This window comes from Sylvia atricapilla, chromosome 8 (assembly GCF_009819655.1).
Source record: "Sylvia atricapilla isolate bSylAtr1 chromosome 8, bSylAtr1.pri, whole genome shotgun sequence".
Lineage (NCBI taxonomy): Eukaryota > Metazoa > Chordata > Aves > Passeriformes > Sylviidae > Sylvia > Sylvia atricapilla.
The window spans coordinates 27,584,995-27,598,993 of NC_089147.1; the positions used below are offsets into that span (position 1 = coordinate 27,584,995).

General features: G+C 39.7%; 1 protein-coding gene across 1 annotated transcript in view; it reads left to right on the plus strand.

The window, feature by feature from the left end:
* Positions 1-13,999, plus strand: part of GRID1 (glutamate ionotropic receptor delta type subunit 1) — a 484,454-nt gene that overhangs the window by 83,068 nt on the left and 387,387 nt on the right. The window lies entirely within an intron of this gene.

Here is a 13,999-nt window from a genome sequence, read left to right on the forward strand (position 1 = left end):
AATAGTGAAGTCAAAAGAACAAAAATCACTTGTCTGTATCATGTAATCTCTTAATTTTTTTTTAGTTCTGCAGCTCTTGGGCATCATATACTCACATTTTTATTCATCCAGGATACAAAGCATGCTTTTGCCAAGCAGTTACTTAATGCTTTGCTATGTATACCTTCTCTAACTGTTATAGTGAAAAAAGGAATGGTAGGTTGAATTAGCCGAGGATTACCACAAAGCAAATGGTGTTCTAAACTGTATAGGCCAAAGTATTGCCAGACTGGAGGAGGATTTTGGTTTAGTGGTGTTGGTGAACATCTGAGTGGCTCAGAGAAGAGCTTTAGAATGGATTGAGTGTTGGAGTATGAGTGAGGATGCATATTGGCTCATCATTTGGACTCACAAGCATGTATTTCAACAGCTGAAATACATAGCAATGTTTAGGAAAAGTGCAGTAAAGAACACAGTTCTGTCTAATTTTATATCTTGCTTTCAAGCATTATCTCAATGTGAAGGAGAGCACGAATACAAGCAGAAAATTTACACTTGTGCTTCACTCAGCTGTAGCACTGCAGCCTCTTGGAATGATGTCCTGAGCCTGCCACCCATACAGCTGCCTCTTATGTTGTCGCCAGATTTGCAGAAATGTGTTATCCCATTCACATATCTTTTTAAGTTATCCTTCCCTTTGTACCTTAAGGAATCTTAAGAGACATCTGGAGGGCTCTACCATGCTCAAGAAAGAACAAGGAAAGGCTTTGCTGCAAGAAATTCACTTGTTGGTGCAGAAGGTAATCGAACACCACAAGGTGCTGTGCAGAGCCTGAAGAAGGAATATAAACCAAACATGCCCTGAATAGGACCTTGTCAAAGTGCTTGTCTCCCGTGAGGTTGTGAAAGAATTGAAATACCAGAGGGAAAAAAGCTTTGAGGAGTAGCTGTTTATCACACATGCTTCTGCTTGCTCCTATTTAGAGCTGCTTGCAGCTACTCTCCTCCGTTTGAGCCATCCAAGACATACAGAGAAGCAGATTGCTTACAGGCTGGGAGAATAATGCTTTTTTTAGCACAGAGAGCACTGTATTATCTCCCTTTTAATGCTGTGCATGTCAGTACCTTGCCCAGCTAATACTGCCAACATGTTTTCCCTGGAAAGCTTTAAACAATATGAAAATGCACTTTGGGAAAGCTTGTAAAATTCAGTCAATTTGTCACGATGTTTTATAGTTTTATCACCTTAGTCAGTGGAGACTGCGTGCTGCATAGCAAACCAAAAAGAAACAAGCTGGAACCATCCCTGCTTTTCCATGTTCTAAATAGTCTCTGACATTCAAACGCCATGTTAAAGGGCTGCCTGGTATTGACTGTGGTAGTCGACTCATCAAAGACTACATGGCAGATAGGCCACTTGGGAAGCAAAATAAGTATCTGGTGTGATTATTCTTATTTACCCTTGTTTTTGTCATCTGAGATCATTATTACTTAGGTGAATCTCTCTAACTTCTTTCAACAGTGAGCCAAACGAGCTAAGTAAAGCAAAACTTGTTATGGATTCCTTTAAATGCATGCAAAACCAAATAAGGGGAGATAACGTAACACCAGCAAATTATTTGGATAATATTAAAACTGTGTAAAGTTGGTGCTTTTTGTTTTAATAGTAGCTGTTTGGCAAACAGGCTCTCATAGATAAGAAGGATGTGGAATATGGAATTGCAGAGCTTCTAGGATTTTTTTAAAAGATGAATGTGGCATATAGGTATTTATATAAAATCAGTGTCACTTTGATAGCCTAACAAAGCTACAGAAATGAACCAAGTGCCAGAGTAAATCTTATCTAGAAGAAACAGTACTGAGGGATATTTTTTGCTATTTTGAAACCAGATTTTCAAGGAGTATTTGGTTTTATCTGAGTCTCCAGTGGGCTCTCCTCGTGCTCCAGAGTCCCATAAGACCCAAGTGGGAAGTAACTTACTGAAAGTCAAGAAGATAAAAAGAGAAGGTGTTATTTTGTGACTTGATTTGGATGAAACAGCAATGCCCAGGGGAACCCTGAGTGTGATCCAAGGATAGGCTTCACAATTCAGTATCTTATTTTGAAACCATCATGCTTCCTCTGTCTTAGCTGTTCAGAAAACGCCCCAAACAACTTTTCCATTCTTTTTCCCCAAGAGCGCTAATCCTAAAGTAATGTATTGCAGGATGTTGCACTCTAATTTTGCTGCAGTCAGTCTCCTGCAGCCATCTTCCTGTGTTCTGCCATCCTCTTGTTATGCTTGTTCCAGCAGACCTGGGCCTTCATCCCTCTTGTTTCTTTGTTTTCATGCAGACACCTGTTGCAAGATACTCTGCAGGAGTGGAATGTGCAGACCTCCCCTGCCCCGGTGCTGTGTCAGTCTCTGTTCAGGCAGTGCTGCGGTTGTTGCCCTTGCTCTGCCATGTGTGTAGTTCCACTTGCTGCTGCAGCATTTGGTCCCCTCCCCTGTGGCTTTTCAGAGAGAAAGCCACACCTCTGTATTTTCAACATCCTCTAATCCTTTATGTTTCCACACAGAAGCTCAAATTCTATTCCAAGGCATGAAATGTGTGCAAAAAATGGGGTTAGAAGGTCAGAGGGGTTCATGGCCCCAGAGCAGCCTGTCCCTGATCAACTGCAGAGACAGAGGAGCTGTCTGAAATACGGCTGTCAATCAGTCATGGATATCCTGATTAATGCCTTTACAAGTGACAGGACACGTGCTTTTGTTATTTTTGTTACAGTTTCGTTGCTAACCTTATCTAGAAGTCAAAGTGGGATTCAGCACAGAAATGAGAAATTCTGAGGGTGGGGAAGGATGAAGCAACTACAGAAATTTAATGTGAATTGCAGAGGCGGCGGGCTTCACTTCAAACATTGCTTGTACTTTATTCTGAATTTATTGTCGGTGTAGCGATTGTGGTGGGAAGAAGAAAATAGAAAGGAGAGATAATGGTTATAATTTTTTCATAATTTTTTTCCTTTGTGATTATTGATGATGTTTACAGCACAAAAATTAACTGCTCTAAAAAGAAATAATTGATAGGAGCTGTCGGTATAATGATATTATTGTTGGAAGCTTGGTGTGGAATAAGTATGAGTTGAAATGGATCAGGAATTGGAGATGAATATGTCAGTGGAAGAAAAAAAATTAGAACTGAATCTGATTCACTAAGTTAAATATCTGTTAGCACTTTATTCCACATACAGAATAAAAATGCAAGGGTACCAAATCTGAACACTTGCCACATTTCAGCATGTTTGAAGTATAATGATTACTGTAGTTATTTAGCATAATGACTAAAATAGTTGCCCAAAGTACTTTATTTATAGCAACATTTGTAATTAGGTGCTTGAACATTTGTTATTTCAGACAGGAATGTCCTGTAGAGCTAAACCAAGTGAAATGAATTCTCCAATTAGTGAATTTACATATCATCCTTTTTCTATGAAAAGAAAAATAATTTTCTTCTTGGCAATTTTTGTTACTATTATTTTGGGTTCTGTTTAAGGAAACAGTATAACATAACTCTTTCCTGTATTTAATTCTTAACTCAGCTATTGTATCCTCAATGAACAAATATCACAATTGTTTTCCAGCTGGAACTTTCCAAATGTTATTATTTTATGGGGAACGCTTGACATACTTATGATCATGAAGATTCTTTTTATTCTTGTAGCTTTCCTCTTCCTCCCTGTCCCCAAAAGAAGAAAAACGCAACACCTAGCATCAAGAGCAGCACAAAATATTCCTCAAGATGAATCAAGTTCATTCTTTGCAAATTAAATATTATCAAGTCCTTTAGTAAGTTTCCTCTTTCTTTTAGCAATGTTAAAATTAATGTCAATCAGAGATTTAAATTACAGATGATTGTGCCTGATGCACAGGAGACATTATGATGAAGGTTATTTGAATGCAGCGGCCTAGAGGCTGGTAAAGGTGTTCACAGAACAAAAGGCTGTGCCTGAAACCTTGATTTAAGGTTGAGGAAAACTCCTTTGCCACCATTTTGAGTACTAAGCATGAGAAGTGAGTTAAATATTTAGGTAACAAGAAGATTCTCATGACCTCTACTGAAATAGTTTCTAACTCCATGGAGGGGTGAAGTTTTTGTGTACCAATTTCCTCTCAGTCCAGATTTCTGCCACTGTCCATGCACAGGACACTGAGATGATGGGAAACCTGACCAAGTGCTAGTTCTCTGCCTGCTTTGGGTCAGACTGCTGAACTCGGGGTCCTCACTTCCTGAGGCCTCCTGTGAGCACTGATCCCTTCTGTTACAAGGGAACATTTCTGGCCTCCTTTCTCCTCTTCTGTGTGACCCAGTTGAGATGCTTTGTAGACTCACTTTGTACCTGGACTCTCTAGAAGCTCTCGTGGTTAGTATTTGTGGGTACTCGAGCTCCTCTTGCCCAGTCTGAGGAGTCTGGGTGCTGATCAGGGGCTCTGCATTGGTGAAGGGACAAGTTTGACACTTGGGCTGTGTCTCTGGGGGAGGATTTCTCCATCCTGGTAGCAAGGCTTGGTTCACCCTTGGTACAACAGGATATCTGGTTTAAAAACTCTACACTGTGATATGTGAGAAATGTCTTGCTGATTTAGATGTAGTTTATTACTTTTTTTGGATGAGGCTAACTGCCAAGGAGGAACACCACTATTTCTGGCTTTCCTTTCAAGCTCCCAATATACCTCAAGAGAAATGGGGATGTTGTGAAACCAGCTTCTGCCAAAAGTGAAGGAATACAGAATTTGTCACGTGGGACAGTGTGATTCTGGGGTGTGATCTGTCGGACTGGCTGCTGCTTTAAACTAGTGGGACTGGTAGTGTTCTACTTTTAATAGATTAGGCTTAATAGATTAGATTTTTAGTAGTAATGGTGGCAATGTGCAGCCTCCTTCATGTCAGTTTTTATGTCTCTATTGAAGGGTGGTTTTGACCAAAGCCAAATTAGGAGCTAAGATAGTATCTGGATAAGCTCAGGAATTAAGTATTCACTACTCTGAAAACAGATCATTCATGCCCCTTACCACTGCTTCAGTACAAAGAGGTGGTTTTGACCTTCTGTTTTCGTAACTGTCAAATACTGTCAGGAACTGAACTATGTTTCTGTTTCCAAAGATACTTTATTCATTTTTAAGAAATTCTTGTTTAACTTATTTTTTTCTGAAAAAGTGGAAGAGGTGGTTTCCTACTGAAGTTCACACTTTGCTGGGAAGCAGGGAAGTGTATATTTTCTGTTCAAACAGCTCAAGTCTTTCCACAGTCCCTTAAAAACATGAGTAAAAGAATTCCTTTTGATCTGAAAAAGCCAATTTGTTGAAATGGTACCATCAGAAATAGATACCCAGGCCCATAAGAGAATTTCTTCAGAAGGAGACTGATTCTGATATTTAGCCTGCTAGTTCTGTCTAATCACCAATGGCACTTAGGATTGCTCTGCTGTTTTACTGAATGTGGGATTTGAGGTCAGGTTATTTAAAGCTGCATTTTTAGCTGTCCTTTGGGCAGGGCACTTGCTGGGGTAGGAGACCCTGATGTTCTAAATTGATCAAAATAAAGCTAATATGTCGGTAGGATTGGAATCCCGTGGTCAGCAGGCTTCTGGCTGATCTCTGCATGCCTCTCTCTCTCTGGCTTGTAGTTGGTGAAGGCTTTCCTCCTAAAGAATATTCTAGAAGTGCTTGGGATGAGGGTATATGTCTGACTTATTAATGTGTGAAAGGGCAAAGGCCTGTGGCTGTGTCCTCATGATGATTTGCCATCTCTCACTTTTGGACCTGTCGGTGACACACCAAAGGCAGAGTCATGGTAAGGGGAACAGCAAAAAGATTTTTGCTTGGCTTATGTGTCCTGATTGTCAGTTTAGAAGAATTTAAAGCCCTCCTTTTTCTCTCTCTTTTTTAAAGCTATATCTTAGCAATTTATTTTAAAGGCTGTACCTTGTAGAAGCAACGCTTTATCCATAGTGGAATGTTTTATAGGCATTTAAAATGTAAAGTGTGAAATATTATTTTAGCTTACAGAATGCATTTTTAAAAAGAGGGAATGTTTTAATTCCTTATCTTTTTATTTTCCATGCTTTCCCTTTGAGCTTTCTCATGTACCTGAACGTTAATCTAGAACATAGTCAAATTTCTAAGAAAATACTTTTTATTTAAAAATTTTCATATTTCTCCGAAATGCCACTTTTTTTAGAGTACAGCTTAACACAGCGTGATCACTTTTGAAACATTATAAAGCAACACAAACGTGGTTCCAGCCACATGAGTAATTCAACAGAGCCTGTTGTGTAATTAATGTAGTAGTTCACAATGTGAATGCTTTTTAGAAGGAATAAAAATGCAAGTGCAATTTTGCAAGATAATTGACAAGTAAAATGACCTAAAAGGGATGTGATTTGACTTACTCTGGAGCAAACACTGGCTGCTCAGTGCTTGGTAAAGTGTACCTCACATATTTGCAGACTATGTAGTGGGTACTGTGGGCAAAGGTAGTGAAGGAATTGGTAGTAAAATTGAAAAAAAAAAAAAAAAAAAAAAAAGGCGATAAGTTTCTTAGTTTGGAAAAGACAACTGGGCATTGTTTGAAGATAACAAAATAAAAAAAGGTTTGCAGGAGTTGGTTATTAATAGCTAAGCAGCTCCAGTATGTTGAGATTTATTTGGAATGTCAGGTAAATAGAAACCCACTTATGCCCTTACCCTGTACATGGGATTTAGTACATGATTTTGAGAATTATTTTGTAAAAAAGATAAAAGAATACACTTGAGTTTTTAAAGGGAAAGAGAATCTATCTTCAGAATACAATGTCTTGTTAGCTATTGTTAATTGGTCAGTCTCTGTTAAATAACAATTCTCAACAATATCAAAGTTCACTTTAAAAATTCCCAAACCTAAAAAAAAAAAAAATAAATTCTGAAATTCAACTTCCCCTAAAGGGACCAAATGAAGAGCAGCCCAGGAGAAAAGCTGAGTTGCTGGGGAGGCTGGGGAGAGGAATCATGGATGGACATGGCAAAACCCCTGCTCAGATTGGATATTCTTTACTTTTACCTCATAGTCATTGTGTATAATGTGGAACATGGGTGAGACTTGGAGAGACCTCTGGAAGGGAAAATGCTCACAGTCCTTCTCAAGGCCTGCAAGCCTGGCCTGGAAGGAGCTGCCCAGCTCCTTGAAGCACTGCTGATTTAGTGGACTCTATGTGAGGCTGCTGTGGGAAGAAAAAAATCAGGGCTGAGCACCACACTAACATGGGAATAATATTGTATCCTTTAGTTCAGGCTGGAGAACTGTTTTGATCCTAAACCTTGACATACGAATGTTCTTCTCAGTCAGTGTACCAGAAAGCAGCTCCTCTCAGGGCAGCCTTTTGTTCTCATGGATTGCATCTTCAAATACTGGTAAACACAGGTGTCACGTGTAGGTTTGAAAAGCTGCTATGTCACAGTATACATCAAACAGTGTGTTTAGAAGCAGAATACCCACCAAGTAAAGGTCTTTTGTATGTCTAGCAGCCTAAAAATATACTTCAATAAGACTTAGCTTGTAATAGTGCCAGGAGAGTGCTTTTAAATGCTCAAGGGAATTCTAAGGAAAGGTTATCTTCTCTATTTGAGACTCAAACATCCCAAGTGTGGGAGAACATTGGGTAATCCCCAGAAATGCACACATTTTAAAAGGAAGAGCACACAGCAATTGTGCTAATATAGCAAAGCAAGGCCTGTGATGGAAGGGCTGTTCTGACCACGGGAGACTCAAAGCCTGTGACCAGCTAATCAGTATTTAGTACTTTGTTTTTCAGACAGATCAAAAATGCTGGGTTCTAGAGCCAACACAGGATTATAGTGGCTCTGCACGCTCATCAAAAGACATGTAAACTGGTCAAGAAATAAATGCAAATATATTTCTGCTTTGTGTTCCTCTAAATGTGTGCTGGGAAGCAGGGATTCTGCTCCCTTTCCCAAGGAGTCCTGTCTTATTTCTGTTTGGCAGTCAAGCAGCTACAGTCACTAGCAAACAAATTTCTCCTCTGTGGCAGGGCTGAGGTCAACAAAGCCCAGGGTTCAGCTCATTAGGAAGGCTTAAAGATACAAAGAAGTGAAATGTTTCCCTGACTGTTTTGCTGACTAATCCTTTGCGTTTTCTGTCTGCCACATTCCTGGTTTACGCTCTCCACACCAGTGTGTTCTTTTCTTTGTTCCTCTGAGTGCACCTGTGCCCCTGCAAGGGTCCTGCTGTGCTCATCTCACTGCTATTGCCCTACTGCAAAGGAGAATGGGCTGGGAATATGGTGGGCTCTGGTTACAGGTGCCAAAGCTGCTTATTTGTCTCTGCAGCTGGCCAGATACACAAGTGTTTTGGGAAGCCAGGAGTGCATGGCCACGTAATGGCACTTGGCTGGACAGCAGCTACATAAATAGGAGCATAAAAGAAGGATTCATAGGCTGAGCCTCTTCAAGGCTGTGTGGTCCTGCAGCTCACCAAGGGTTCGCCTTGTCAGCCAGCCCCAGGTGCTTTCCAGCTAAAGAAGTGCATATGGTTGTTGTCTGTGCTTTGTTCTGTGAATAAATGAACAGTCACACTTTACTTACTACATGCTTATTCTGGCATCTTTGATACATGAACAGGCTGAGATTATGTGTGTGCATATGTAGTCAGAAGAAGAATACCTCTAAAGTGAGAGAGATGTTATTTTGGGGGAACATCTGCCTTGCTGTATTAGCATTTACACTGACTAGCAAAGCTTAGAAAACCATTTAACTAACTTTAACTCTGTATTTTCATAGTTAGCAAAGGGTACGACATCTGAATTTTACTGTATAGCAGTCATCCCTCCTGTGTCTTGAATAGAATTTAAATGCACCTCATTCTCAGTTATTTTCTGGAATGTCTTAATTTAATTCCCATTCGTTCTCCCTTGTGGCCTTCAAAGAAAAGAAAATAGGTGGGGCAGACAAATTGGAAAGTAGGAAAATACTCTGTGTCAGCTTTTCTGATTGTGTCAGGTGCACTGCAGAAAAAATAATCTACTTCATTATCTCCTCCTTCAAGTAGAATACTAATCAATATCAAGGACTGAAAGAAGAGTGACAAATACAGGATGCTATTGAGAGTTCATTTTTTAAAGTGATCATTCTTTTTTAACTGCAACTTACAATTAAATATTCTAAATATATTTTTAAAATGTTAAAGTCTTATAGAGCACTGTATTACTACTTATGCCCTTGAAAAGGAGGTGTCATTGAACCGTCCTTTAACTGTCTTCTACTCCACCTCAAAAAAATAAAGAAGGTGTGTTATCTTTTCAGGCTAGACAGAGCCAAAGGAAAAAGTTCATTATGTAATTCATTCATTTAGAGAGCAGCCATAAGTGCCCTTATTCTAATGAGTTGTCTTCCTTATGCTGTATTTTCCTTCTTGCACCAACTTTTTCCTCTGTTTATATTCATTAGTACATGGGATGTAGAGAGTGCATTAGTAATAAAACAATTTACTTTGGATGGTTTGGGCAACTTCAAAACCAAAGGAGTGCAGATATCAGGAGTATTTTCTGCCTAAGATAGTGTTTTACCCTATGAAGAGCATTTACTGCTCACTCAGGCATAGACATCTCCCAACTCTAGAAAAAACAACATAAAAGTAACCACCTACATTCCTTTTTCAAGATATTCTGAGCTAAATGTGGGCCCAAGAGATCTGTCCTTCCCATTTATCTCTTCTATTTTCAGCAGCACAGGGATAATAGGAGTAGCCTTGGCTGGATCAGGAGATTTAAGCAGGTGACAATCCACCTTCTTAGGCATGTTCCAATTGTGAATTCGGTCTCTTGCTTTCAGTACACAAAGATGAGGATTTGTGACATCTCACTTTCCCCTTTAAGGCACGTTGCTGGGAATCAGCATTTTCAGAGATCTTAGTGTCCCACATCTGATACTGTGACAAGTGAGGTCAGATAATTAGTGTTGAAATTCTCTGTTCTTTTGTGTATTTTTTTCCCCTTTTTTCCCCCCTATATATATATTTATTTATTTTTTACTGAAAGACTGCCTGCTTTAAATCCAGTATTAGGAAAGAAGACTTGAACCCAGCATTTAAAAATGCTGATCACACTGTTTCTGTAGCTCCTCCTGTGGAGGTTGAATGGAGCACTTGTAAATTTTCTGTGGGCCAGTGGCATGTAATTGAATGTTGTAGGTTAATATCCTTTCTGTGATGGACAGTGACTGTCTCTGAAGAGTTTCTCTGGCCAGCAAACAGCCCAAAAGACATACAGTTGTAGACACAGAATATCAGATGTCTTCTTGATGGTCAAAATGAAAGCATTTGTCTTTCTGCACAGAGGCTTACATCCCTCCCTAGCTGACACTCCTACAAAGTAGCTGTAGTGTTTGGTCTTGCCCTCCCTGTATGGATCACTGCTCAGCTGTAGATGCTGTGTGCTCCAGGACAACCTTAGACATGGAAATGAGGTTTGAGCAGGGCCCTTGCGGTGTCCGTGTGTCTGTCTGTGCCTGCCTGGCACTTAGCAGAGGGGGCAGGCAGCTGCTGCTGCCCAGCCCATACTGCTCTGGCAGGGACCCTCTGGGGACAGGCAGCCCTGGCTCCAGAGCCCACATGCTCTCAGTAGTGCCCCAGGGGCCAGGCTGCCGTGTTCATTGCTCTACACATGATGATGATGATGATAAGGAAGTTACTTGAATTCATTATCCCCCTGGTTTTGTGCTGAGATCCCATTCTGCCCGTTCTTTAACAAAGGCCTAAAATTTACACCTTGCATCTTGTCTGGTACAAGGCTGCAGCCATGAAAGGAAAACTCTCCAAGTCTCCTCCTGAACATATCAAGATCTCTCTCTACAAGATCGCTCTTGAAGAAACAAGTATTTCTTTCTTAGGAAATATTGTTCCCTATATCGTCCCTAGAAAAAGATATCTACATCCTTGTTCTCGAAGTGTACTTTGCCACAGTGAGAGTGTTTATTTCCCTCTGCTTTCTCTACTTTAATACCAGCTTCACATGGCTTAATTCTCACTAATGACTGCAGCTTGGCCCTGTGCCATCAATCCACCTATGTTTGTAGACTTCAATCCTCCCCCCACAACCCCAAAAAACCCCAAACAAAACAAAAAACTGTGAAGAATATTGGAAATCTAGCCAGAAAGACCCTCTTTAACTTCCTTGGCAGAGAGCCTAGAAAGGAAGAGAGAACACAGAATCAAAATAAATTACAGGATTCAGAAGTGCATTAAATTAGCCCTAAGAAATTGCTTTCTCTTGGTATTAGTGAGTAGTGGCAATTTGAAACACTTCAGCCCTGGTCACTTTGTTATTTTAAAAGAAATAGAAATAGAAATGTAAGAAAAGAAACCTTGAATAATAAGGCCTGTGGTTGCATTTTCAAGTGGTAACTTAAAGTGAATTGATTTGGTTAAGATGAGACAACCAAGTGAAGAGTTAATTCTAAGCAGTGTAAAAGGAATCAGAAGATAATTTTCTTGAAGGAATTTCTGGAGATTCTGTTGTCAATCCCCTTACTCAGAGCAGGGCCAGTGAAGATAAGGTTGCTCAAGACCTTGTCAAATTAAATCCCGAGTATTGTAAAGGCTGCAGATTTCACAATCCATGTCAGTTTTTGAGAGTGAGGTGCTCATTTTTCAACATAGATCAGGGAGAGAAGAGATTTGAATCCCAGAGTTGAATCACTCTTTATATTTGCCTTCTTCACAGGCTTTTAGGACAGGAGCGTATTTTGGTTTTGCTTTGGTTAGCTTTTGCCCAAGTTAATAAACAATAAAACCTGCCTGTATGAAAACAGAGAAGTTCAAATTGCAGGTGTTCATTGGTTAAATCGATATTGTCTGGCCATTGTTCAGTTGGTCCTACCGTGCTGTTTGTCTTCTCTGAGGATGAGGAATCCCCCAAAGATGCTGTGTGGGTTCAGTGTGGTGCAATCACTGGTGTCGATGCGTGTGGACTGACTCAGCCAGGCAAACCTGATCGGGTTATTTGGCTGCTGTGCTCATCAACCTCAAAAAGAATTCCTGCCAGGAGTTTGAAGTTCCCCCAGTACAAGCTCTTCTGGTGGCAAAGATCTTTGCACCAGGTTAGGCTGCAACTTCATTTGTTTTTTCCAAAAATTGACCATAACTAGAAAAAATAATTCAGAAAGGACAATAATTGCTGTTGTTTTCTTCATGCCTCAGTGGGAAAAAAGACTGTTTTAACAATGAAATGTCATTTATTGACATTTCAATAATGTCAATAATGTCAATAATGTCAATTGCAGCTCAAAGATTATCTCCTCATTTCCTGTAGGTGAAGATAATCCTATATTTATTGTGCAAATGTGTAATCCCAAGGGGAAGGATTTGCTGCAGGAAGGAAATATTCACCCCAATGCACTAATAAAGGATGAAAGAATATATGAAATTAAATAATGAAAAATGATGGAATCTTCACTCCTCACAGTTTTTATACAATCATCAATCATGGATTCATTTAAATATACCAGAATCAAATTCTTCCTGCTTGTGCCTTTCTTATCATTTAATGCTTAAATGAAGAGCATTTCTAAGGAAGTACCACCAAGGCTTTATGAATATTTATAAATATTAAGGCTTTTATCCCCCTGGAACCTGGTAAAGTCCAGGGGGCACAGATTTGAAAAGGACATTCTTTGGTTCTTGTCTTCCGTATTGAGTTTCTGAGCTACTCTTTATTTACTTGTTCATTTACTGATTGATTTATTAATTGTGCCCTATATATATTTCACTGGCTGTGATAACAGAGGCGCCTTTCAGGATTTGTTTTCCAATATCTGTCACCTTCTCCTCCTTGATGGCTTTATTGTAAGAGCTAGAAGAGACAGTCTGTTTTCCAAAAGTTGTCTGGATCAGCATTCTGGAATTGACCTCAGCGACTGACCAGTGTCGTGGAATTTGGAGATGTGCTGCGTAATGAATGCAGTGACACAGTGGGAGAGACACATCAGTGGAGGTGATAATTTTTTGAGCAGAAGGGAATAGTGTAGACATTCCTGCAGGTACTGGGGGAGAGAAGTGAGTCTCCAGAGGGTAATTCAAAGGAAGTCTTTGGAAAAGAAGGGTGGCACATTCCCCTGAAGTTCACAGGAAGCAAAGAGAGCTAATCAGTGCTCTGTCACATCAGAGGGGGCAAGTAAATGTCGAGACCTTACCTGAGGAAGGTCACAGGCTGAGGCATCCCTAGTCATTTATCAAGGGTATCATTTCAGAGCAACTATGAATTAGAATTGTTGTACTTATTACAGGACATGTTCTACCTTTTTTTTTTTTTTTTTCCCTGTAAAATATCCAGAAGAACATCCAGAAGAACACACAGTTTCTTTTGGTTTGCTTTTAGGGATTTGTTTTACACAGCATGTTGCTGGCAATTTTGTCAGCGTGGCTAACCTTTGTACCTACGAAGTATTATCATATGCCAATGTAGCCTACAAGTAAGTAACTTGAGGGAAAGAAGAATTTCAAGTTTGTTTATATGAAAAATAAATGAGAGATTATTCGCAAAGAGAGATCCAGTGTAAGTTTAATTGAATATATTTACATTTAGAATGCAAAAGATTAATAACAGTAAATGTAAAGATTTAATGTGCAGCAGTAAGTTGTCTTTCACTGAGGATAATGTTGGAGTTTGAGAAATTTGTGGAAAAAACAAACTATTTCTCTGGGATGCTCACAATGCTCCCTGAATTTTTATGATGTGTTTCAATTTGCCTCTGAGGCAGAAAAATCCTGTCCTTAGCAAAAAGTGTCCTTATTTTAGAGCTAGGGAAGTGAAACCCAAGGTAGACTCTGGCTTTCCAAGCAGGAAGATGTGTGATACAGAGCAGAAAGTAGCAACTTGGTTTCCTGTGTTCCGGGCTGCAAGGCTACCCCCAAGTTTATTTGTGATTGCAGTAGAACCTGCTTGGTTGGGTTTAAACAAATTGTATTGTCTGAGACACTGAGAGCAATTTCT